Source organism: Haliotis rubra, unplaced genomic scaffold (assembly GCF_003918875.1).
Source record: "Haliotis rubra isolate DU_JTF1 unplaced genomic scaffold, ASM391887v1 Scf185, whole genome shotgun sequence".
NCBI classification, from domain to species: Eukaryota; Metazoa; Mollusca; class Gastropoda; order Lepetellida; family Haliotidae; genus Haliotis; species Haliotis rubra.
The window spans coordinates 1-26,391 of NW_025765836.1; positions in this window are offsets into that span (position 1 = coordinate 1).

A 26,391-nucleotide genomic window follows, 5' to 3' on the forward strand; every position below is an offset into this window, starting at 1 on the left:
CACAAGGTTCTTGCAACAATTTGTAAACCTGAGTTCACTAACCTCCACACGTTAGCAAATCAACGACCAAAACCTAAGAATGATTTTACAGTTAGACCACAGAAGAAGGCACAAACTGTCCATGACCTGTAAACGTGACGTTCTCCGTGTTCTGTAATAATGATGACGTACTTATCGGGGTCTGTCTTGTAATGGGCGAAACAATAAACGAACAGTTATGAAATTAAAAAGAGAGACGTGGAATGCTAAAAATAGGTGTCTTCTTAATACAATGCACCTCACTAATCAGTTATTGCCATGGTTAAACCATCAGACTTCCATATCTTCCCAAAGCACGAAGACGACTCAACAGATGTCCATTTCGACTCGAACGACGAAGTCTTAGCAGCTGTGGATAACGTTTTAGATGGACCATAGAAGGACTTAGAACTACGAAACTGGGTTGAAAAGAAACAAACATTTTAATCTTTTTAGATTTTAGATGAAGTCCCCCGTATGTGTTACTGAAAACACACCAATCACCCATAATGTATGGCAATGGCTTCTGAGAAATGATATATTAGAAATTAATGTGAATATAGACCATGCCTACAAACACCTTCATTTTCATGACTAATTCGGATCAGACGAAATGAGGTGAACTAGCAGTTCTAATGTTTTATCGATCCCAGAAAAGGATTCTCATATTCTTTTTGCGAAACACGCCTGAGGATGAACCAAAATCACGCTCAAAGACCAGTGTCCGTAACCGTATCAATTCTAACAAAATAGTGGGAAATAGCTGCTGATTACAGAAATAGAAAAGGTACAGAGTGATGGCATGGCCTGATTGGACAAAAAGAAAGTACGAGGAGCTACATGCCAATCTGGGAACCATGTGGGCGAGATAAGTGCTGTCCGAGCAACTGTCAATTTCACTAAATTTTGATTTCATACAGACACATTCAGCATGATCATAGTACTTATCTCTTTTAGATGATATTCTAAAATAAATCTAAATTTTGTTAACCGATGAAGGAGTCCTGAATCACAATTCTATATTTTCATATAATGCTGAATCAAATATGTAATTTTTCTTTTCTTGTTCTGGGTAAACGAAGTGGTTTTCAGAGTTTAAACTGTACTTTTATGTCATAAGGAAAATCATTTTTATGGATGTCAGCTTCTTTATTATGAGGAACACAACATTTCGGAGTATATCCTTACTCCTTCATCAGGTGAATAAATGGTATGGAGACAGATAGCATATATATGTACATGCAAGAACAACAAAAGTAATAAGACAACAAATATGCAGGCAAAACAATGGAACAAATAGAAGCCAGCACTTGGCAACAGTTAATTAGCACTGAATGGACGCCAACACTAGTTAATTAGGTGCTGATAGAAGCCAACATTATGCCAAACCCGGGTAGTGTTCTGTCAACTTGACCTGATTAGGTTATTCTATGACTATGACAAAACAAATGCTGTACGAGTCGGCTTCGTGTACAAATTGACTTTTCAGTTGTAGGAATAGTACAGTCGGAGTATTTTTTAAAAATGCGTATATTTGAACACATTTAAACAACATGAACGGTGTCGTTTTCGAAGGGTATTGAATTCAGTTGTCCTGTACAATGAAGAGTTGTTTTCGTCCATGATGTGGTGGTATGTGGTCCAGTGCGTAGACCCTCAGGTGACGAATCAGTTGAAGTGAAGCAACGTCAAGCTCGGACAGTCCTTGGATGGGTGACCGCGTTTGGCAGCTTGGCTCCTGAGAGATTCTAGGACTTCAGTCCTGCCCCACCACGAAGCACATGTGATACATGGTCTCACCTTAGAGCAAGTGAATTTGTTCAAAATTGTCTCTGTTCACCAAGCAGAAAATGGGTACCCGGTTGGATGAAGTCATGAGACAGTCACTATAACCTAACAGGCAGCTTGGGTTATCGGGGAAATAATAATCTGATTACAGCGTCCAGTGAGCAACTAGTCAGATGGATACAAGACGCTATATAAAAGAATTATTATTACTATTATTTATTATGTCACCCACACAGTTATGCCTCCATCCCTTAACTGACGACGTTGGGTAACATAAGCGCTGCTCAACTTTCTCCTGGACGTCTGTAGACCCTTGTAAATGACAATCAGAGCGAGCATGATGACATCGAGGCCCTTCTGTGAACAGTATATTGTCATTGTCTTGTCTAAAAAAGGTAGGCGTGCATAACGGTGACGTGGAAGAAAGATTTAGCGTATTGCTGGATGTGGGGGCGGAGTTTGTGCCTCCTCAACAGCTTGTGTAGGTTCCATCACTAATTGGTCTCACCTGAGGAATTATTCCAGCTGTTCAAGTGGCAGTTTGCTTGTGTCAACATTATTTACAAAAGTGTAATCAAACAAAACTGTTTTTCCCTATTCATCTGGCAGTTAAACAAACACTAAAAAGTACCATGTATACTTTTAGTGTTCCTCGCGTTTCGATTCCATTCCAAACACGACAGTAAGGAATGAAAACAAGCAGTTCACTCCGCACTTTTGTGAAGAGAGAATACACACATATGCTTAGAACGCCTATATTATCATCCCAAAATACCATTGTAAATAAAATCTTTAAAGAAAGAATAGGGTAATTAGAAATGCACTTTAGAAACTACGATGTGAAACCGAAGATAATAATCGAATTAAATCTTTTAGAAGAAATTATGTTTTCTGTTTGATGCGTAGCGTAGCTGGAGTGGATGGTGAATTGGATTGAACTGTATTTAGAAATATCACAACAATATAAATAGGGTATGGCAGTTTGTAAAGGAATCAAACATCGACCATTCAGCGGTCGATATTGTGAGTAAATATAAAACGAAATTTTTTATATTCACTGTTCAGATTTTTTAATCTCTGAATGAACGAGCTTCTAAATGCGATTGCTCTTGAGCATCGGCTCGCTCGACGACAGAAATCGGATATCGAGGATCTTTTCTGTCCGGAAAACACAAATCACAACAATTTATGGTTTGATAATTCAGTGCTCGTTCTAGTCAAACCAACCAGAACAAGTGAATGATCACTGAAGTTGTTGTGGGTCGAAGATATATTTGGGTTTTATTGCGCGTTAAATGGCACGAGGGAATAACTTCACAACTGTTTGAGGTGTCAGAGAGGGTCTGTTTTGCCACCATATTGTCAGAACAGTCTCAACACCAACTCTGGCATATGCAGTGTAGCTCTGGTAGTGGCGCTCTGATGAAGGAACAAGAGGTATAATCCAGATAGTTTTCAGTGATAAATATGTAGCCCTGGAGGACTTTCACTGGAACTGCTGCATGGGTTGGTATATCCGTTTTGGTACATGTGGCATGAGTGAGTGTGTTTTTACGCCGCTTTTAGCAATATTCTAGAAAGATCGCGGCGGGGGACACCAGAAATGGGCTTCACACCTAGGCCACCCCACCGCCCACCATGTGGTATAACTCATACAGATGTTCATAAGGTAAGACGCTGGCAGCAGTACTCTGAACATTACCATGGTAGTGGTTCATGAGGTAATATACCGGTGGTTGCTCATAAGATGTAACTATGGTAGCGGTAGTGGTCCAAGAGATATTAATTTGGTAGTGGTCCAAGATATATTACTCTGGTAGTGGTTCAAGAGATATTACTCTGGTAGTGGTCCAAGAGATATTGCTCTGGTAGTGGTCCAAGAGATATTACTTTGGTAGTGGTCCAAGAGATATTACTTTGGTAGTGGTTCATGAGGTAATATACCGGTGGTTGCTCATAAGACGTAACTACGGTAGCGGTAGTGGTCCAAGAGATATTACTCTGGTAGTGGTCCAAGAGATATTACTTTGATAGTGGTCCAAGATATATTATTCTGGTAGTGGTCCAAGAGATATTACTCTGGTAGTGGTCCAAGAGATATTGCTCTGGTAGTGGTCTAAGAGATATTACTTTGGTAGTCGTCCAAGATATATTACTCTGGTAGTGGTCCAAGAGATATTACTCTGGTAGTGGTCCAAGAGATATTGCTCTGGTAGTGGTCGAAGAGATATTACTTTGGTAGTGGTCCAAAATATATATTACTCTGGTAGTAGTCCAAGAGATATTACTCTGGTAGTGGTCCAAGAGATATTAATTTGGTAGAGGTCAAAGGTATATTACTCTGGTAGTGGTCCAAGAGATATTAATTTGGTAGAGGTCAAAGGTATATTACTCTGGTAGTGGTCCAAGAGATATTACTCTGGTAGTGGTCCAAGAGATATTACTCTGGTAGTGGTCCAAGAGATATTACTTTGGTAGTGGTTCACGAGGTAATATACCGGTGGTTGCTCATAAGATGTAACTATGGTAACGTAGTGGTCCAAGAGATATTACTCTGGTAGTGGTCAAAAAGATATATTACTTTGGTAGTGGTCCAAGATATATTACTCTGGTAGTGGTCCAAGAGATATCACTCTGGTAGTGGTCCAAGAGATATTACTTTGGTAGTGGTCCAAGAGATATTACTCTGGTAGTGGTCCAAGAGATATTACTTTGGTAGTGGTCCAAGAGATATTACTTTGGTAGTGGTCCAAGAGATATTACTCTGGTAGTGGTCCAAGAGATATTACTCTGGTAGTGGTCCAAGATATATTACTTTGGTAGTGGTCCAAGAGATATTACTCTGGTAGTGGTCCAAGAGATATTACTCTGGTAGTGGTCCAAGATATATTACTCTGGTAGGGGTCCAAGATTTCTTTGGTAGTGGTTCATGAGGTACTAAAACCGGTGGTTGCTCATAAGATGTAACTATGGTAGCGGTAGTGGTCCAAGAGATATCACTCTGGTAGTGGTCCAAGAGATATTACTTTGGTAGTGGTCCAAGATATATTACTCTGGTAGTGGTCCAAGAGATATTACTTTGGTAGTGGTCCAAGAGATATTGCTCTGTTAGTGGTCCAAGAGATATTACTTTGGTAGTGGTCCAAGAGATATTACTTTGGTAGTGGTTCATGAGGTAATATACCGGTGGTTGCTCATAAGATGTAACTATGATAGCGGTAGTGGTCCAAGAGATATTACTCTGGTAGTGGTCCAAGAGATATTTATTTGGTAGTGGTCCAAGATATATTACTCTGGTAGTGGTCCAAGAGATATTGCTCTGGTAGTGGTCCACGAGATATTACTTTGGTAGTGGTCCTACAAATATTACTTTGGTAGTGGTCGAAGAAATATTACTCTGGTAGTGGTCCAAGAGATATTACTCTGGTAGTGGTCCAAGATATATTACTCTGGTAGTGGTCCAAGAGATATTACTCTGGTAGTGGTCCAAGAGATATTACTTTGGTAGTGGTCCAAGAGATATTACTTTGGTAGTGGTCCAAGAGATATTACTCTGGTAGTGGTCCAAGAGATATTACTTTGGTAGTGGTCCAAGAGATATTGCTCTGGTAGTGGTCCAAGAGATATTACTCTGGTAGTGATCCAGGAGATATTGCTCTAGTAGTGGTCCAAGAGATATTACTCTGGTAGTGGTTGAAGAGATATAAATCTGGTAGTGATCCAACAAATAATGCTTTTGTAGTGGTTTAAGAGATATTACTCTGGTAGTGATCCAACAAATAATACTTTTGTAGTGGTCCAAGAGGTATTTCTCTGGTAGTGGTCCAACAAATATTACTTTTGTAGTGGTTCAAGAGATATTACTCCCGTAGTGGTCCAAGAGATATTACTCTGGTAGTAGTCCATGAGGTACTACTCTGGTAGAGGTCAATGACGTATTACTCCGCTAGTGGTCCTTGAGAAATTACTCTGGTTGTGGTTCATGAGGTATTACTCTCAACTGATAGTGACCCGTGAGGCAATACCCTGGCAATGAGGTCTTATTCTGGTAGTGGTTCATCACACATAAATCCGGAAACGGTCCATGCTGTAGTCTCTGAGGTGGGTCACAGGTATTTGCGCACGGGGAAGTGCTCTGGTAGTGGCTCATGGAATATAACTTCGGTAGTGCCATGGGATATGATATATCGGGTAGGTATGAATTTAGTAGTGGTCCATGTGATCTTACTCTAGTAGTGGTCCTTTTTCTAGCCAATGAGACAAAAGTTTGGTAGTTCGCGATTGAAGCACAAATTCTATTGCCAACGAGGCACATCAATAATATAATTTCAGTTCGACGGAGTAATTATATATTTAGTCAACATCATTCCAAACCTTACGTAGACCCAGGGCCTCGTTGAACACTGTGAAGAAAGAAGAGTAGTTGCCATGCGTGCGTTCAACCCTTCCTCTGATATCACTTTCAACAAGAACTTATATAAGGCAGGTTTCAACAGCCAGTTTCACAGCAGTCTAGATAACAAGGGGAGAAAGTGACGTAAATGGTAACCAGGTTGGTATCAAGAATCATCCATCCTAACTGTACTTCGTCGCCTGAGTTGTGGACACGAACCCACGACTTGTGCATTCCTGTCAGCAGGTGACATAACTCTCAACTAGGACGTATGTTGGCATTTGGAACGCTCTGATGTAGGGACACCCAAACAAACCTTGGTAATTGTGAACGATGCTCAAACCAGAGGTTCTACAAGCCGAACTCACGTTATGACAACGAGAGACGTTTAGCTTTAAACTGTGTTCCCGAGTTCGATTACTCCAGCGTCTACTAGTGTGGACTTCATCACTTTCTATCAGCGTTTACCCTCCAATAAACAGCCATCTTGATGTTCGAATTGGAGGGTGTTAATGAAATAAAAAGTCGACGTTTTCATGAGCTTCGTAGGAAAGGAAATTAGAAAGTGACTCTAAGCGTGTTAGGAAGGAGAAAGTCGAATTGCTCCGCCATATTTGGTGGTAAATTGCAAACCAATACATTTTATAGCCAAGCTAGTGTCTCAAGTGACTTTTCAGAAAATTTGACAGGCGCTTTTTATATGCATCGTCATGCTTCCTGCTACACCCCCGCGTTTATTTTGTGCGGGATTAGTCCTAGCAGATGAGCACCGGTTAAAAAATGCCAGTCTAATATCCAACGAACTCGGCCTCGTTTGAACGTGGAACAACGTGAAACACCGTTTTCCATGTATTTCTGACGAACGCATTTGTGTATGTTTACTATTTTTTGACAAGGCAATACCTAATTGAATATATAATGTGACCAAAATGTACGACCATCTGTGGAAACATACATTATTGTACACATTAATAAGGTTAATGTTATGAGCTGATGTCTCCAAACTATGCATTGACGTACGGGAATAATGAAACACTTGGACAGTAATTAACTTTAGAAAGGTGTTGATATCAAAACAACAAATCAACCACGCATGGAAAATATGTTCTTAAAAACATATTGAAATCTTAAAATGTTGTAAATCGCAACAACTTGCACGTACATGATCCAAAGCTATTGCACGGGTTGCGGTTCACTCACATTGAAGTAGCACGGGATGCTGACTTTGGAGACGTCTGGCGTTCCTATGTTACTGGGAGTGTGTAAAACTGAACTTAACAGGGCCTTTATCATTTATTGATTTCGTTGTAAGTAAATACTGAGGGCAGTCATTTGTACACAGCAGACATTTGATGAGACGATCAAGAATTCCCCATCGGATCACGAACAACTGAGATCGAATCCCAACATGGTCCGACTGGGTTAGAATGAATGAGACGTAAACTTTCAAGTTATGTACAATGCATTTCCGTGCTTTTAAAGAATTGAACAATTGACCTTCTTACAGTAAAACCCTGTCAGTCTGGACATTGTTAATGTGGACACTAAAGGAATTTAATTCATTCACATGAGTTATTAACCAAAACATTTGAAAGTACGACCACTTTCACAGGAGATTCTAACATGGCGGTTTTTTTCAGGTGACCAACTGACTCTTTGCATGTGTTGACATCAGTGGCTCCAGGATGCATTCACCTATGGTGAACACCAGGCATCATCACTATCTGAAAGTATTCTGAACACATACTTATGATTTAGTGGCTACAATTAGACAGTAATGATACAATGAACTCAGGTTTTAGAAATAATATCTCAAGATTAACGAAGTGCTTTCTGTCACTTGCATTTTTGTTGAAGCCTTGTATATAACACAGAAGCACTATTGAAAAGAGGATTAGAAATAAGAAGGATTTGCTTGTACTGAGTCCGCTATTTATCAAAACCACTGAAATATATCCCTGCTCCAGTTCTTTGTTCCACAGTGTGCCTTACATTTCTTTGACATACAGTGTAACTATTGTCTGAATATATTGTTACATTGTTGAAGCCAGAGGATATTGGAATAGGTATCTGACTTACCGACTCACTGGATCACTAACTCATCTGAAACCAGACTATTCAACCACCACTGGCCATATCGTCACTGTTCAGTTATTGATTGAATGATATACAAACCCAATACTTGTGCTCGAAAACTGTCTACAGAGCCGTGAAGATATGGGTCAGCAACCCACGCTTGTCGTACGAGGCGACTAACGGGATCTGGTGGTCAGGCTCGCTGACTTGCTTGACACGTGTCATCGGTTCCCAATTACGCAGATCACTGGATTGTCTGGTCCAGACTCGATTATTTACAGAAGACGGTCATATAGCTAGAATACTGCAGAAAGCAGCGTTAAACAACAAACAAATAAACACTCTACAGTTCAACACTGGTTCTGGTTGCTTAAAGACAAACTATATATCAATTAACACTCGTTAAATAGCAGTACTTTAGATGTGTGATGTTTAGATGTTTGCCAAGAGACCAACAACCATTATCAAGGTGAGTTCCATTCGCACAATTATAGGTTTCTGGCACTACTTAAAACAACATAATACATCCCCTTAATCATAAATAACCTCAATTTAACCTCATTTTGCAACATAGAGAGACAGAGAGATAGAGACAGAGTTTATTTCCAGTAAAAGGCCGTAGGCCCAAAATACATTCAAACGGAAATTCCAGTGTAGTCAGGGGCACAATGATCATTCAAGTGTGTTTATAATAATCCTTTTAACATAAAATAGATACAAGGCAACATATTTTACAGTGTCTACATTAGTATTCTTGAAAAGATTTGCTAAAGAATATACAATAAAAGGCTTTTTAACACATTTTGTAATAAACCTATCTCTTAGTTGTGAATAGGATTCACAAATGAACAGTACACGAAATTCATCTTCAATATAGGTAAGACCTTTAGAGTTACATGATGTACAAAATCTTTGATTATAATCGGTGTTCTTATAACGCCGAGTTTCTACAGCTATTTTAAAATTACTACACCTAAATTGTGCTAAAACAGCTCTTAAATGTGTTGAAAGGTTAAACGATAAATAACATTCAACATTTAACGCTGATTTAAAATACTGATAATAGTTGCATTTGGAGGAATTACTCAGGGAAGAGTACCAGGACTGTTTTAAGTTATCTGATAATCTTTGTTTTAATAAGCTTATAAACATCTTTATATCACCAACATCTTGGCTCAACCAAACATATCCAAAACCAATATTAAAAAGAAGACTTTTTACTTTTGATGCCCATGTTGTTCTACCACTATCATCTAATGACTTTAGCATAGCTTTGAAAAGGTAATCTGTCATGAGGAAGTTGTAACAATCTTCACCAATTTGGTTACACGGGTCATATAATTAAACTGGAGGGGTATTCTGCCACATTCACCCAGGGCCATGGAATTACAAGATGACCTATTTATTTTAAGATACCTTTTACAAAAATCAAGCTGTACCGATTCAATACTTTTACAATAAGAAGTTCCCCATATTTCTGAGCCATAGCATAATATTGGTGTGATCAGTGCATCAAACATTTTGAATAAATCTGTACAGTTAATATTTTCGAATTTCTTTTGAAAGTGATTATCTGATAAAATTGCCTTTCTAGCCTAAGATGCTAGACATAATTGTGCCCTGGACCAAACAACTTTTGGTGTAAATATAATGTCAAGATAGTTATAAAAAGATACTGTTTCTATTTGTTCCTCATTAAAATACCACTATTCATAAGATCTAAAAGGCCCTCCATTTCTGAAAACAACCACTTTTGTTTTCTTAAGGTTTACTTTCATTCCTGTTTCGTTGCAAAATAATTCAAGGGCATTTATCTTTTTCTGCAATTTAATACAAGTGTCTGAAAGAGCCAAAACATCATCAGCAAACATAAGGGCATACACATTATTGAAAACAGCAGTGATAAATATTCCCTTACCACCTTCATTTTGCATAATTGTGCATAAATAATTAATCAATATTATAAATATCTGAGGGCTTAAAATGCATCCCTGACGGGTACCCACATTACAAGAAAATTGTTTAGAAAGTCCCTCAGGGTTCTAACACAGGCACAAAATGAATTATACATACATGTGATAAAATCTAAGAGCTTCCCATCTAATCCAACCTTATGAAGAGAATCTATAAGTATATCATGTTTAAGAGTATCGAAAGCTTTGGAAAAATCGATAAAAAACAATGAAATCTGCCCTGTTTTTTAAATGAAATTTTTTGTATGACAGCCTGAAGTGTAAAATTGTGGTCTATTGTAGAATAGTTTTCCCTGAAGCCAGCCTGATATTCACAAATGATATTATTTAAATCGCACCAGATTTTTATCTTATATTTAGAATTGATGTAAATAATTTACAAAGGGAATCAATGAGGGATATACCATGGTAATTACCGGGGTCGTTCTTGCCGCCAAATTTTAACAAAGGGCAAATAATGCTCTTACCCCAACTGGAAGGGAAACAGCCAGAGTCATACATTTTGTTAAAAAGAACAGTGAGAGTAGGGACAATGAAACTTCTTGACTCCTTTAGAAATTCATTAGCAGTTCCGTCTGGACCAGCGGCTTTACTGTTTGGTAAAGAGAGAATAGTTGAAGATATTTCTTGTTCGGGAAATGGTTGGTTAAAAAATGAATCAGCGTTGCTTGTAGATTGTAAAGGTGAAGGTAAATGTTCTGGTGTGTTTTGAGGAGTATTAATGCATAACAGATTTGAGAAGTGATCTGTCCACTTTTAGCATGAGATATTGGATGAAAGTCGTGGTGAAGATCTGCAATTTTTAAGTGTTTTCCAAAATAATTTAGGGTATGTGCTTGCTGCTACTAGTTTATCTTTCTGTTTATTTTGGAAATGTAATCTCTTTTGCTTGAATGTACATTTGAAGAGTGTTCGTAGCTGTCTGAAGATATTAAAGTCTGCACTGTGATCTCTATGGGCTCTGAGTGCTGCATATTTGTCATGCTTTAAGTTTTCTAAGTCCTGATCCCACCAAGGTGGTTGTGTTCTCGTTTGTGAAGGAAATGAACCATTATATATGTTTTTGTGTGTGATCAGCTGCTTTCTGAAAAAGAGTTACTAAATGTGCAAGGGCTCGGTCGATATTGTTATGGATGAGGCCATTTAAATGAGTGTATTGATTATTAAACAGTGACCTGAAGTTTGTAATGAATGCACTGTTTTTATCCTTGTACCACATGTATTTTGTCCATTTATCCTGTTTACCCTCTTGTGCATTACTGTTAGAGGGAAGCGTGTTAGAATGAGCAGTGGAGGAGAGCTTACTGTTATGTGTGTTGATATTGAGTGTACATGACAGTGGAAAGTGACATGAGTTATCTAGTGTTCCGACGTTAAACCGCGTGATGAAAGGAAATAATGACGAAGAAGCTAGCATGTAGTCAACTACACTGCAACCGTTATAAGTAAAGCATGTAAACTGACCACATAAATCATTTGCTAATCTACCATTTAAGGCATGAATGCCAAAAGTGCAACATAATTCAGCAAGTTTTTTCCATAATTATTATAAACTTGATGATTTAGAAGATCGAGGCATATCAAATGTATCTTTCGGATAATCATCATTTTCATATACACTATATATGAAACTATAAAACAATTGTATGGAAATAATACTACATGTACATCTGTGCAATATGATTGCTTCAAGTGTGGTTTGATGAGGCACCCTTGTTTGATATTGTGTGATTTATTTATTTACTTTATATGGACCAATATTGTACCATAGGATGATGGCCTACACTTGTGCAAATAAAGAATTGAGAATTGAGAAGTAACCTCTGCTAAAACCCAAGTCGATTTTACGAATATAGCCGGCGTCGCAAGGATGCAAATGGAAATGCGGCTTTTAAATGACTTCACTCGTTTTAAGTTTTGTGAAACTTCCTGTGTATTTTGTCGAAAAGGGTGAGTAAAATTTCCTACAATTGTGGCTTATAATACGATAACTTTGTTTTTCAACGAGGGTAAGGTTGTTAGATTCAAAACCCAATCGTATCGTATCAAGTTTGTCTACTACCCCATGTAGGAAGGATGACCTCGTTTACTAGTTTTGAGCACGCTCATGGAATGTCACACTGTGTCGTATTTTCATTGATAAACAATGACAATTCCTTTCCGAGAATAAACTTTATTAACCCCCAAATGCTCGTCACATGCATCAAATTCGCATTACACTACGCCATTGAGAAACACCAATCTTTCAACATCAAGCGATTTATTCAGCAACCGTGATCAGAAGGCTATGGAATACTGTAAGGAACATTCTCGCGTTCTAGCGATCTGGCGATCTCGCGTTTTAGACGCTGTCGTTGCGCATGCGTAATATCATAAGGTCAAGGCGCATGCGCATGTTAGTAGTGCTGTGGTCATGCTTCTTTCATGCTTTTCATTTCCCAAGTAGCATTTAGCAAAATTATGACATAGCTTGAAAATGCTATGTAATTTACATACACGAAGTGTAGGGTAGTGTGTATAAGTACGCTCCCGTTGTTACAATTTCCTTTGTTCTTAAAAATCCTCAACATGTTAAATATAATTTAACAAACGAAATTGTGAATGTGAATGTCCAATAAAAGTGAAAACATGAAAGTGTCCGGAAGCTGGAAAATATATTAATGTCATTCTCGCGTTCTCGCGATTTCGTGTCTTTGTGGCCTTATTTGACAAGTCGAGATTTGACAGCATGTAAAAATGTCGCATTCTCGCGTTGTCGACTTTTGACAAAAAGTGCTATGTACCAAAAAACATGAGAATGCGAGATCGCGAGAACGCGAGATTTTGCCCAAATCTTGCGTTCTCGCAATCTCGCATTCTTGCACTTTTAGCTTGTTTCCAAAGGTCGAGATCTCGAGAATGCGAGATCGCGAGAATGTCCCTTACAGTATTCCATAGAAGGCAGATAAAATAAGACTGAATACTGAAAGGATTAAAACCCTAAATAAAACAAACGAACACGAATTACGTGTATTGGCGTTATGCTAGTTAAGCACAGGTTTTCTACAGACTTACAATAATTGAGCTACATCGCCATCCATTTGTCACGTACGTCTATAGATACATGCACATAGATCCAGGTTCCTCTGAACGTGACTTACGTGATCACTGTCACGGCTTCCGGTTTAATTTTCGGTGAAAGCCGACGAGAGCGCTGGGATAACATGGTGGTTAAAGGAGAAATTCGACCTTGCACAGAAGAGGTGAAAACAATTCCACTTAAGTCTGCATGGGTAGCGTATCTGTGGCAGCTTCAAACGAAGGGCAATATAACAAGAGTTATTATCTACATAGATGGTTTCACGCTAGATATTATTGTTCATGTTTGGGATGTTTGGGGTAAGAAAATCAGATGCTAGACAGACTTCCTCGGCATCTCTATACATCGTTGGCGTTAATGTTTGAGCATCTGCAGTTCGCCCAGTCATTAACAAATACCTTTGGGAAACAGTGGCACAAACTTACAAAATATGCTTCGAAGCTCAAGGGGACATTTACAGTACAGCCGGATCACCCAACGTAAGTCTAGACATCGGTCCAAATATTTGAAGGTGACTTTTTGCGCCAATATGAGCGAGTGAGTGATTATGTTTTTACGCCGATCTTATCAATATTCCAGCAGGGGACACCAGAAATGACCTTGTCACATCGTACCCATGTGGGGAATCGAACCCGGGTCTTCGGCGTGACGAGCGAACGCTTTAACCACTAGGCTAGCCCCACCAGCCCGCCATAGCAAAGAGGTGATCAGCAGAGTTTGAACGTGGCAGGGAGAGACTTTCACAAATTTCACCAGAAAAATCTGTAACGTAAGCCTCACCAGAAATCATCCAGAGAATCATCCACCTACCTGCCAATAACTGAGCGTCATATTGTAAGTTTAGTAGGCATTCTCCAAGAGGTGTTCATAAGGCATTCTCCGAGAGATGTTCAGTAGGCATTCTCCAAGAGGTGTTCATAAGGCATTCTCCGAGAGATGTTCAGTAGGCATTCTCCAAGAGGTGTTCATAAGGCATTCTCCGAGAGATGTTCAGTAGGCATTCTCCAAGACGTTCAGTAGGCATTCTCGAAGAGATGTTCATTAGGCATTCTCTAAGAGTTGTTCAGTAGGCATTCTCGAAGAGATGTTTAGTAGACATTTCCGAAGAGATGTTCAGTAGGCATTCTCTAAGATGGTCAGTAGGCATTCTCCAGGATAATCAGTAGGCATTCTCCAAGAGATGTTCATTAGGCATTCTCCAAGACATGTTCAGTAGGCATTCTCCAAGATTTTCAGTAGGCATTCTCAAAGATGTTCATTAGGCATTCTCGAAGAGAATATGTCCAAGATATGTCCAATCCATTATCAAATAAACTATAAAAGAAAACCCGTATGAGTTTGAGATCCAAAGCTGAGTCCCAAAGCGTATGCCGTTTGAGCCAAAACAATAAAAAATGCCCCAACAGCATGTCTCTTGATAATCTAGCTCTGTTTGAACCTGAACCACAAAGGTTCTTGCAACAATTTGTAAACCTGAGTTCACTAACCTCCACACGTTAGCAAATCAACAACCAAAACCTAAGAATGATTTTACAGTTAGACCACAGAAGAAGGCAAAGACTGTCCATGACCTGTAAACGTGACGTTCTCCGTGTTCTGTAATAATGAGGACGTACTTATCGGGGTCTGTCTTGTAATGGGCGAAACAATAAACGAACAGTTATGAAATTAAAAAAGAGAGACGTGGAATGCTAAAAATAGGTGTCTTCTTAATACAATGCACCTCACTAATCAGTTATTGCCATGGTTAAACCATTAGACTTCCATATCTTCCCAAAGCACGAAGACGACTCCAACAGATGTCCATTTCGACTCGAACGATGAAGTCATAGCAGCTATGGATAACGTTTTGGATAGACAATAGAAGGACTTAGAACTACGAAACTGGGTTGAAAAGAAACAAACATTTTTAATCTTTTTAGATTTTAGATGAAGTCCCCGTATGTGATACTGAAACCACACCAATCACCCATAATGTATAGCAATGGCTTCTGAGAAATGATAGAGAAATATTAGAAATTAATGTGAATATAGACCATGCCTACATACGCCTTCATTTTTCATGGCCAATTCGGATCAGACGAAATGAGGTGAACTAGCACTTCTAATGTTTTATCGATCCCAGAAAAGGATTCTCATATTCGTTTGCGAAACACAGTTGAGGATGAACCAAAATCACACTCAAAGACCAGTGTCCGTAACCGTATCAATTCTAACAAAAATAGTGGGAAATAGCTGCTGATTACAGAAATAGAAAAAGGTACAGAGTGATGGCATGGACTGATTGGACAAAAGAAAGTACGAGGAGCTACATGCCAATCTGGGAACCATGTGGGCGAGATAAGTGCTGTCCGAGCAACTGTCAATTTCACTAAATTTTGATTTCATACGAACACATTCAGCATGATCATAGTATTTATCTCTTTAAGATGATATTCTAAAATAAATCTAAATTTTGTTAACCAATGAAGGAGTCCTGAATCACAATTCTATATTTGCATATGATGCTGAATCAAATATGTGTTTTTTCTTTTCTTGTTCTGGGTAAACGAAGTGGTTTTCAGAGTTTAAACTGTACTTTTATGTCATAAGGAAAATAATTTTTATGGATGTCAACATCTTTATTATGAGGAACACAACATTTCGGAGTATCTCCTTACTCCTTCATCAGGTGAATAAATGGTATGAGACAGATAGCATATATATGTACATGCAAGAACAACAAAAGTAATAAGACAACAAATATGCAGGCAAAACAATGGAACAAATAGAAGCCAGCACTTAACAGTTAATTAGCACTGAATGGACGCCAACACTAGTTAATTAGTGCTGATAGAAGCCAACATTATGCCAAACCCGGGTAGTGTTCTGTCAACTTGACCTGATTAGGTTATTCTATGACTATGACAAAACAAAACCTGTACGAGTCGGTTTCATGTACAAATTGACTTTTTTCAGTTGTAGGAATAGTACAGTCGGGGAATTTTTTAAAAATGCGTATATTTGAACAAATTTAAACAACATGAACGGTGTCGTTTTCGTAGCGTATTGAATTCAGTTGTCCTGTACAATGAAGAGTTGTTTTCGTCCATGATGTGGTGGTGTGTGGTCCTGTGCGTAGACCTCAGGTGACGAATCAGTTTAAGTTAAGCAACGTCGAGCTCGGGCAGTCCTTGGGTGGGTGACCGTGTTTGGCAGCTTGGCCCACAACGAAGCACATGTGATACATGTGGTTTCACCTTAGGCAAGTGAATTTGTTCAAAATTGCCTCTGTTCACCAAGCAGAAAATGGGTACCCGGTTGGATGAAGTCATGAGACAGTCACTATAACCTTCTAGCGCCTAACAGGCAGCTTGGGTTATCCGGGGTAATAATAATCTGATTACAGCGTCCAGTGAGCAACTAGTGAGATGGATACTAGGTGCTATATAAAAGAATTATTATTATTATTATTTATTATGTCACCCCAAACAGTTATGCCTCAATCCCTTAACTGACGAGGTTGGGTAACATAAGCGCTGCTCCAACGTTCTCCTGGACGTCTGTAGACCCTTGTACGACAATCAGAGCGAGCATGATGACATCGAGGCCCTTCTGTGAACTGTATATTGTCCTTGTCCTAAAAGTTTATGTCTACACCAAGCTAGGCGTGCATAACGATGACGTGGAAGAAAGATTTAGTGTATTGCTGGATGTGGGGGCCGGAGTTTGTGCCTCCTCAACAGCTTGTGTAGGTTCCATCACTAATTGGTCTCACCTGAGGAATTATTCCAGCTGTTAAAGTGGCAGTTTGCTTGTGTCAGCATTATTTACAAAAGTGTAAGCAAACAAAATTGTTTTTCCCTATTCGTCTGGCAGCTAAGCAAACACTAAAAGTACCATGTATACTTTTACTGTTCCTCGCGTTTCGATTCCATTCCCAACACGACAGTAAGGAATGAAAACAAGCAGTTCACCTACACTTTTGTGAAGAGAGAATGCACACACATATGCTTAGAACGCCTATATTATTCATGTTCATCATCCCAAAATATCATTGTAAATAAAATCTTTAAAGAAAGAATGGGAGACTTAGAAATGCACTTTAGAAACTACGATGTGAAACCGAAGATAATAATCGAATTAAATCTTTTAGAAGAAATTATGTTTTCTGTTTGATGCGTAGCTGCGTAGGTGGATGGTGAATTGGATTGAACTGTATTTAGAAATATCACAACGATATAAATAGGGTATGGCGGTTTGTAAAGGAATCAAACATCGACCATTCAGCGGTCGATATTGTGAGTAAATATAAAAGGACATTTTTATATTCACTGTTCAGATTTTTAATCTCCGAATGAACGAGCATCTAAATGCGATTGCTCTTGAGCATCGGCTCGACGACAGAAATCGGAAAACACAAATCACAACAATTTATGGTTTGATAATTCAGTGCTCGTTCTAGTCAAACCAACCAGAACAAGTGAATGATCTCTGAAGTTGTTGTGGGTCGAAGATATATTTGGGTTTTATTGCGCGTTAAATGGCACGAGGGAATAACTTCACAACTGTTTGAGGTGTCAGAGGAGTCTGTTTTTGCCACCATATTGTCAGAACAGTCTCAACACCAACTCTGGCATATGCAGTGTAGCTCTGGTAGTGGCGCTCTGATGAAGGAACAAGAGGTATAATCCAGATAGTTTTCAGTGATAAATATGTAGCCCTGGAGGACTTTCACTGGAACTGCTGCATGGGTTGGTATATCCGTTTTGGTACATGTGGCATGAGTGAGTGTGTTTTTACGCCGCTTTTAGCAATATTCTAGAAACATCGCGGCGGGGGACACCAGAAATGGGCTTCACACCTAGGCCACCCCACCGCCCACCATGTGGTATAACTCATACAGATGTTCATAAGGTAAGACGCTGGCAGCAGTACTCTGAACATTACCATGGTAGTGGTTCATGAGGTAATATACCGGTGGTTGCTCATAAGATGTAACTATGGTAGCGGTAGTGGTCCAAGAGATATTAATTTGGTAGTGGTCCAAGATATATTACTCTGGTAGTGGTTCAAGAGATATTACTCTGGTAGTGGTCCAAGAGATATTGCTCTGTTAGTGGTCCAAGAGATATTACTTTGGTAGTGGTCCAAGAGATATTACTTTGGTAGTGGTTCATTAGGTAATATACCGGTGGTTGCTCATAAGACGTAACTACGGTAGCGGTAGTACTCCCAAGAGATATTACTCTGGTAGTGGTCCAAGAGATATTACTTTGATAGTGGTCCAAGATATATTATTCTGGTAGTGGTCCAAGAGATATTACTCTGGTAGTGAGTCCAAGAGATATTACTTATTACTCTGGTAGTGGTCCAAGATATTGCTCTGTTAGTGGTCCAAGAGATATTACCTGGTAGTGGTCCAAGAGATATTACTTTGGTGGTGGTCCAAGAGATATTACTTTGGTAGTGGTTCATGAGGTAATATACCGGTGGTTGCTCATAAGATGTAACTATGGTAGCGGTAGTGGTCCAAGAGATATAACTCTGGTAGTGGTCCAAGAGATATTTATTTGGTAGTGGTCCAAGATATATTACTCTGGTAGTGGTCCAAGAGATATTGCTCTGGTAACTATGGTGGTCCAAGAGATATTACTCTGGTAGTGGTCCAAGATATATTACTCTGGTAGTGGTCCAAGAGATATTACTCTGGTAGTGGTCCAAGAGATATTACTCTGGTAGTGGTCCAAGAGATATTACTCTGGTAGTGGTCCAAGAGATATTACTCTGGTAGTGGTCCAAGAGATATTACTCTGGTAGTGGTCCAAGAGATATTACTCTGGTAGTGGTCCAATAGATATTACTCTGGTAGTGGTCCAAGAGATATTACTCTGGTAGTGGTCCAAGAGATATTACTCTGGTAGTGGTTCCAATTACTCTGGTAGTGATCCATAATGCTTTGTAGTGGTTTAAGAGATATTACTCTGGTAGTGATCCAACAAATAATACTTTTGTAGTGGTCCAAGAGGTATTTCTCTGGTAGTGGTCCAACAAATATTACTTTTGTAGTGGTTCAAGAGATATTACTCTGGTAGTGGTCCAAGAGATATTACTCTGGTAGTAGTCCATGAGGTACTACTCTGGTAGAGGTCAATGACGTATTACTCCGCTAGTGGTCCTTGAGAAATTACTCTGGTTGTGGTTCATGAGGTATTACTCTCAACTGATAGTGACCCGTGAGGCAATACCCTGGCAATGAGGTCTTATTCTGGTAGTGGTTCATCACACATAAATCCGGAAACGGTCCATGCTGTAGTCTCTGAGGTGGGTCACAGGTATTTGCGCACGGGGAAGTGCTCTGGTAGTGGCTCATGGAATATAACTTCGGTAGTGCCATGGGATATGATATATCGGGTAGGTATGAATTTAGTAGTGGTCCATGTGATCTTACTCTAGTAGTGGTCCTTTTCTAGCCAATGAGACAGAAGTTTGGTAGTTGCGATTGAAGCACAAATTCTATTGCCAACGAGGCACATCAATAATATAATTTCAGTTCGACGGAGTAATTATATATTTAGTCAACATCATTCCAAACCTTACGTAGATCCAGGGCCTCGTTGAACACTGTGAAGAAAGAAGAGTAGTTGCCATGCGTGCGTTCAACCCTTCCTCTGATATCACTTTCAACAAGAACTTATATAAGGCAGGTTTCAACAGCCAGTTTCACAGCAGTCTAGATAACAAGGGGAGAAAGTGACGTAAATGGTAACCAGGTTGGTATCAAGAATCATCCATCCTAACTGTACTTCGTCGCTTGAGTTGTGGACACGAACCCACGACTTGTGCATTCCTGTCAGCAGGTGACATAACTCTCAACTAGGACGTATGTTGGCATTTGGAACGCTCTGATGTAGGGACACCCAAACAAACCTTGGTAATTGTGAACGATGCTCAAACCAGAGGTTCTACAAGCCGAACTCACGTTATGACAACGAGAGACGTTTAGCTTTAAACTGTGTTCCCCGAGTTCGATTACTCCAGCGTCTACTAGTGTGGACTTCATCACTTTCTATCAGCGTTTACCCTCCAATAAACAGCCATCTTGATGTTCGAATTGGAGGGTGTTAATGAAATAAAAAGTCGACGTTTTCATGAGCTTCGTAGGAAAGGAAATTAGAAAGTGACTCTAAGCGTGTTAGGAAGGGAGAAAGTCGAATTGCTCCACCATATTTGGTGCTAAATTGCAAACCAATACATTTTATAGCCAAGCTTGTGTCTCAAGTGACTTTTCAGAAAATTTGACAGGCGCTTTTTATATGCATCGTCATGCTTCCTGCTACACCCCCGCGTTTATTTTGTGCGGGATTAGTCCTAGCAGATGAGCACCGGTTAAAAAATGCCAGTCTAATATCCAACGAACTAGGCCTCGTTTGAACGTGGAACAACGTGAAACACCGTTTTCCATGTATTTTTGACGAAACGCATTTGTGTATGTTTACTATTTTTTGACAAGGCAATACCTATTTGAATATATAATGTGACCAAAATGTACGACCATCTGTGGAAACATACATTATTGTACACATTAATAAGGTTAATGTTATGTGCAGATGTCTCCAAACTATGCATTGACGTACGGGAATAATGAAACACTTGGACAGTAATTAACTGTAGAAAGGTGTTGATATCAAAACAACAAATCAACCACGCATGGAAAATATGTTCTTAACAACATATTGAAATCTTAAAATGTTGTAAATCACAACAACTTGCACGTACATGATCCAAAGCTATTGCACGGGTTGCGGTTCACTCACATTGAAGTAGCACGGGATACTGACTTTGGAGACGTCTGGCGTTCCTATGTTACTGGGAGTGTGTAAAACTGAACTTAACAGGGCCTTTATCATTTATTGATTTCGTTGTAAGTAAATACTGAGGCCAGTCATTTGTACACAGCAGACATTTGATGAGATGATCAAGAATTCCCCATCGGATCACGAACAACTGAGATCGAATCCCAACATGGTCCGACTGGGTTAGAATGAATGAGACGTAAACTTTCAAGTTATGTACTATGCATTTCCGTGCTTTTAAAGAATTGAACAATTGACCTTCTTACAGTAAAACCCTGTCAGTCTGGACATTGTTAATGCGGACACTAAAGGAATTTAATTCATTCACATGAGTTATTAACCAAAACATTTGAAAGTACGACCACTTTCACAGGAGATTCTAACATGGCGGTTTTTCAGGTGACCAACTGACTCTTTGCATGTGTTGACATCAGTGGGCCAGGATGCATTCACCTATCGTGATCACCAGGCATCATCACTATCTGAAAGTATTCTGAACACATACTTATGATTTAGTGGCTACAATTAGACTGTAATGATACAATGAACTCAGGTTTTAGAAATAATATCTCAAGATTAACGAAGTGCTTTCTGTCACTTGCATTTGGGTTGAAGCCTTGTATATAACACAGAAGCACTATTGAAAAGAGGATTAGAAATAAGAAGGATTTGCTTGTACTGAGTCCGCTATTTATCAAAACCACTGAAATATATCCCTGCTCCAGTTCTTTGTTCCACAGTGTGCCTTACATTTCTTTGACATACAGTGTAACTATTGTCTAAATATATTGTTACATTGTTGAAGCCAGAGGATATTGGAATAGGTATCTGACTTACCGACTCACTGGATCACTAACTCATCTGAAACCAGACTATTCAACCACCACTGGCCATATCGTCACTGTTCAGTTATTGATTGAATGATATACAAACCCAATACTTGTGCTTGAAAACTGTCTACAGAGCCGTGAAGATATGGGTCAGCAACCCACGCTTGTCGTACGAGGCGACAAACGGGATCTGGTGGTCAGGCTCGCTGACTTGCTTGACACGTGTCATCGGTTCCCAATTACGCAGATCACTGGATTGTCTGGTCCAGACTCGATTATTTACAGAAGACGGTCATATAGCTAGAATACTGCAGAAAGCAGCGTTAAACAACAAACAAATAAACACTCTACAGTTCAACACTGGTTCTGGTTGCTTAAAGACAAACTATATATCAATTAACACTCGTTAAATAGCAGTACTTTAGATGTGTGATGTTTAGATGTTTGCCAAGAGACCAACAACCATTATCAAGGTGAGTTCCATTCGCACAATTATAGGTTTCTGGCACTACTTAAAACACCATAATACATCCCCTTAATCATAAATAACCTCAATTTAACCTCATTTTGCAACATAGAGAGACAGAGAGATAGAGACAGAGTTTATTTCCAGTAAAAGCCGTAGGCCCAAAATACATTCAAAAGGAAATTCCAGTGTAGTCAGGGGCACAGTGATCATTCAAGTGTGTTTATAATAATCCTTTTAACATAAAATAGATACAAGGCAACATATTTTACAGTGTCTACATTAGTATTCTTGAAAAGATTTGCTAAAGAATATACAATATAAGGCTTTTTGACACATTTTGTAATAAACCTATCTCTTAGTTGTGAATAGGATTCACAAATGAACAGTACACGAAATTCATCTTCAATATAGGTAAGACCTTTAGATTTACATGATGTACAAAATCTTTGATTATAATCGGTGTTCTTATAACGCCGAGTTTCTACAGCTATTTTAAAATTACTACACCTAAATTGTGCTAAAACAGCTCTTAAATGTGTTGAAAGGTTAAACGATAAATAACATTCAACATTTAACGCTGATTTAAAATACTCATAATAGTTGCATTTGGAGGAATTACTCAGGGAAGAGTACCAGGACTGTTTTAAGTTATCTGATAATCTTTGTTTTAATAAGCTTATAAACATCTTTACATCACCAACATCTTGGCTCAACCAAACATATCCAAAACCAATATAAAAAGAAGACTTTTAACCTTTGATGCCCATGTTGTTCTACCACTATCATCTAATAACTTAAGCATAAGGTAGCTTTGAAAAGGTAATCTGTCATGAGGAAGTTGTAACAATCTACACCAATTTGATTACACGGGTCATCTAATTAAACTGGAGGGGCATTCTGCCACATTCACCCAGGGCCATGGAATTACAAGATGACCTATATATTTTAAGATACCTTTTACAAAAATCAAGCTGTACCGATTCAATACTTTTACAATAAGAAGTTCCCCATATTTCTGAGCCATAGCATAATATTGGTGTGATCAGTGCATCAAACATTTTGAATAAATCTGTACAGTTAATATTTTCGAATTTCTTTTGAAAGTGATTAACTGATAAAATTGCCTTTCTAGCCTAAGATGCTAAACATAATTGTGCCCTGGACCAAACAACTTTTGGTGTAAATATAATGTCAAGATAGTTATAAAAAGATACTGTTTCTATTTGTTCCCACCCACTATTCATAAGATCTAAGAGGCCCTCCATTTCTGAAAACAACCACTTTGTTTTCTTAAGGTTTACTTTCATTCCTGTTTCGTTGCAAAATAATTCAAGGGCATTTATCTTTTTCTGCAATTGAATACAAGTGTCTGAAAGAGCCAAAACATCAGCAGCAAACATAAGGGCATACACATTATTGAAAACAGCAGTGATAAATATTCCCTTACCACCTTCATTTTGCATAATTGTGCATAAATAATTAATCAATATTATAAATATCTGAGGGCTTAAAATGCATCCCTGGCGGGTACCCACATTACAAGAAAATTGTTTAGAAAGTCCCTCAGGGTTCTAACACAGGCACAAAATGAATTATACATACATGTGCTAAAATCTAAGAGCTTCCCATCTAATCCAACCTTATGAAGAGAATCTATAAGTATATCATGTTTAACAGTATCGAAAGCTTTGGAAAAATCGATAAAAAACAATGAAATCTGCCCTGTTTTTTAAATGAAATTTTTTGTATGACAGCCTGAAGTGTAAAATTGTGGTCTATTGTAGAATAGTTTTCCCTGAAGCCAGCCTGATATTCACAAAATGATATTATTTAAATCGCACCAGATTTTTATCTTATATTTAGAATTGATGTAAATAATTTACAAAGGGAATCAATGAGGGATATACCATGGTAATTACCGGGGTCGTTCTTGTCGCCAAATTTTAACAAAGGGCAAATAATGCTCTTACCCCAACTGGAAGGAAACAGCCAGAGTCATAAATTTTGTTAAAAGAACAGTGAGAGTAGGGACAAAGAAACTTCTTGACTCCTTTAGAAATTCATTAGCAGTTCCGTCTGGACCAGCGGCTTTACTGTTTGGCAAAGAGAGAATAGTTGAAGATATTTCTTGTTCGGGAAATGGTTGGTTAAAAATGAATCAGTGTTGCTTGTAGATTGTAAAGGTGAAGGTAAATGTTCTGGTGTGTTTTGAGGAGTATTAATGCATAACAGATTTGAGAAGTGATCTGTCCACTTTTAGCATGAGATATTGGATGAAAGTTGTGGTGAAGATCTGCAATTTTAAGTGTTTTCCAAAATAATTTAGGGTATGTGCTTGCTGCTACTAGTTTATCTTTCTGTTTATTTTGGAAATGTAATCTTTTTTGCTTGAATGTACATTTGAAGAGTGTTCGTAGCTGTCTGAAGATATTAAAGTCTGCACTGTGATCTCTATGGGCTCTGAGTGCTGCATATTTGTCATGCTTTAAGTTTTCTAAGTCCTGATCCCACCAAGGTGGTTGTGTTCTCGTTTGTGAAGGAAACGAACCATTATATATGTTTTTGTGTGTGATCAGCTGCTTTCTGAAAAAGAGTTACTAAATGTGCAAGGGATCGGTCTATATCGTTATGGATGAGGCCATTTAAATGAGTGTATTGATCATTAAACAGTGACCTGAAGTTTGTAATGAATGCACTGTTTTCATCCTTGTACCACATGTATTTTGTCCATTTATCCTGTTTACCCTCTTGTGCATTACTGTTAGAGGTAAGCGTGTTAGAATGAGCAGTGGAGGGGAGCTTACTGTTATGTGTGTTGATATTGAGTGTACATAACAGTGGAAAGTGACATGAGTTATCTAGTGTTCCGACGTTAAACCGCGTGATGAAAGGAAATAATGACGAAGAAGCTAGCATGTAGTCAACTACACTGCAACCGTTATAAGTAAAGCATGTAAACTGACCACATAAATCATTTGTTAATCTACCATTTAAGGCATGAATGCCAAAAGTGCAACATAATTCAGCAAGTTTTTTCCATAATTATTATAAACTTGATGATTTAGAAGATCGAGGCATATCAAATGTATCTTTCGGATAATCATCATTTTCATAAAAAACTATATATGAAACTATAAAACAATTGTATGGAAATAATACTACATGTACATCTGTGCAATATGATTGCTTCAAGTGTGGTTTGATGAGGCACCCTTGTTTGATATTGTGTGATTTATTTATTTACTTTATATGGACCAATATTGTACCATAGGATGATGGCCTACACTTGTGCAAATAAAGAATTGAGAATTGAGAAGTAACCTCTGCTAAAACCCAAGTCGATTTTACGAATATAGCCGGCGTCGCAAGGATGCAAATGGAAATGCGGCTTTTAAAATGACTTCGATCGTTTTAAGTTTTGTGAGTAACTTCCTGAAATGTATTTTGTCGAAAAGGGTGAGTAAAATTTCCTACAATTGTGGCTTATAATACGGTTATAACTTTTGTTTTCAACGAGGGTAGACAGGTTGTTAGATACAAAACACAATCGTATCGTATCAAGATCGTCTACTACCCCGTGTAGGAAGGATGACCTCGTTTACTAGTTTTGAGCACGCTCATGGAATGTCACACTGTGTCGTATTTTCATTCATAAACAATGACAATTCCTTTCCGAGAATAAACTTTATTAACCCCCAAATGCTCGTCACATGCATCAAATTCGCATTACACTACGCCATTGAGAAACACCAATCTTTCAACATCAAGCGATTTATTCAGCAACCGTGATCAGAAGGCTATGGAATACTGTAAGGAACATTCTCGCGTTCTAGCGATCTGGCGATCTGGCGATCTCGCGTTTTAGACGCTGTCGTTGCGCATGCGTAATATCAAGGCGCATGCGCATGTTAGTAGTGCTGTGGTCATGCT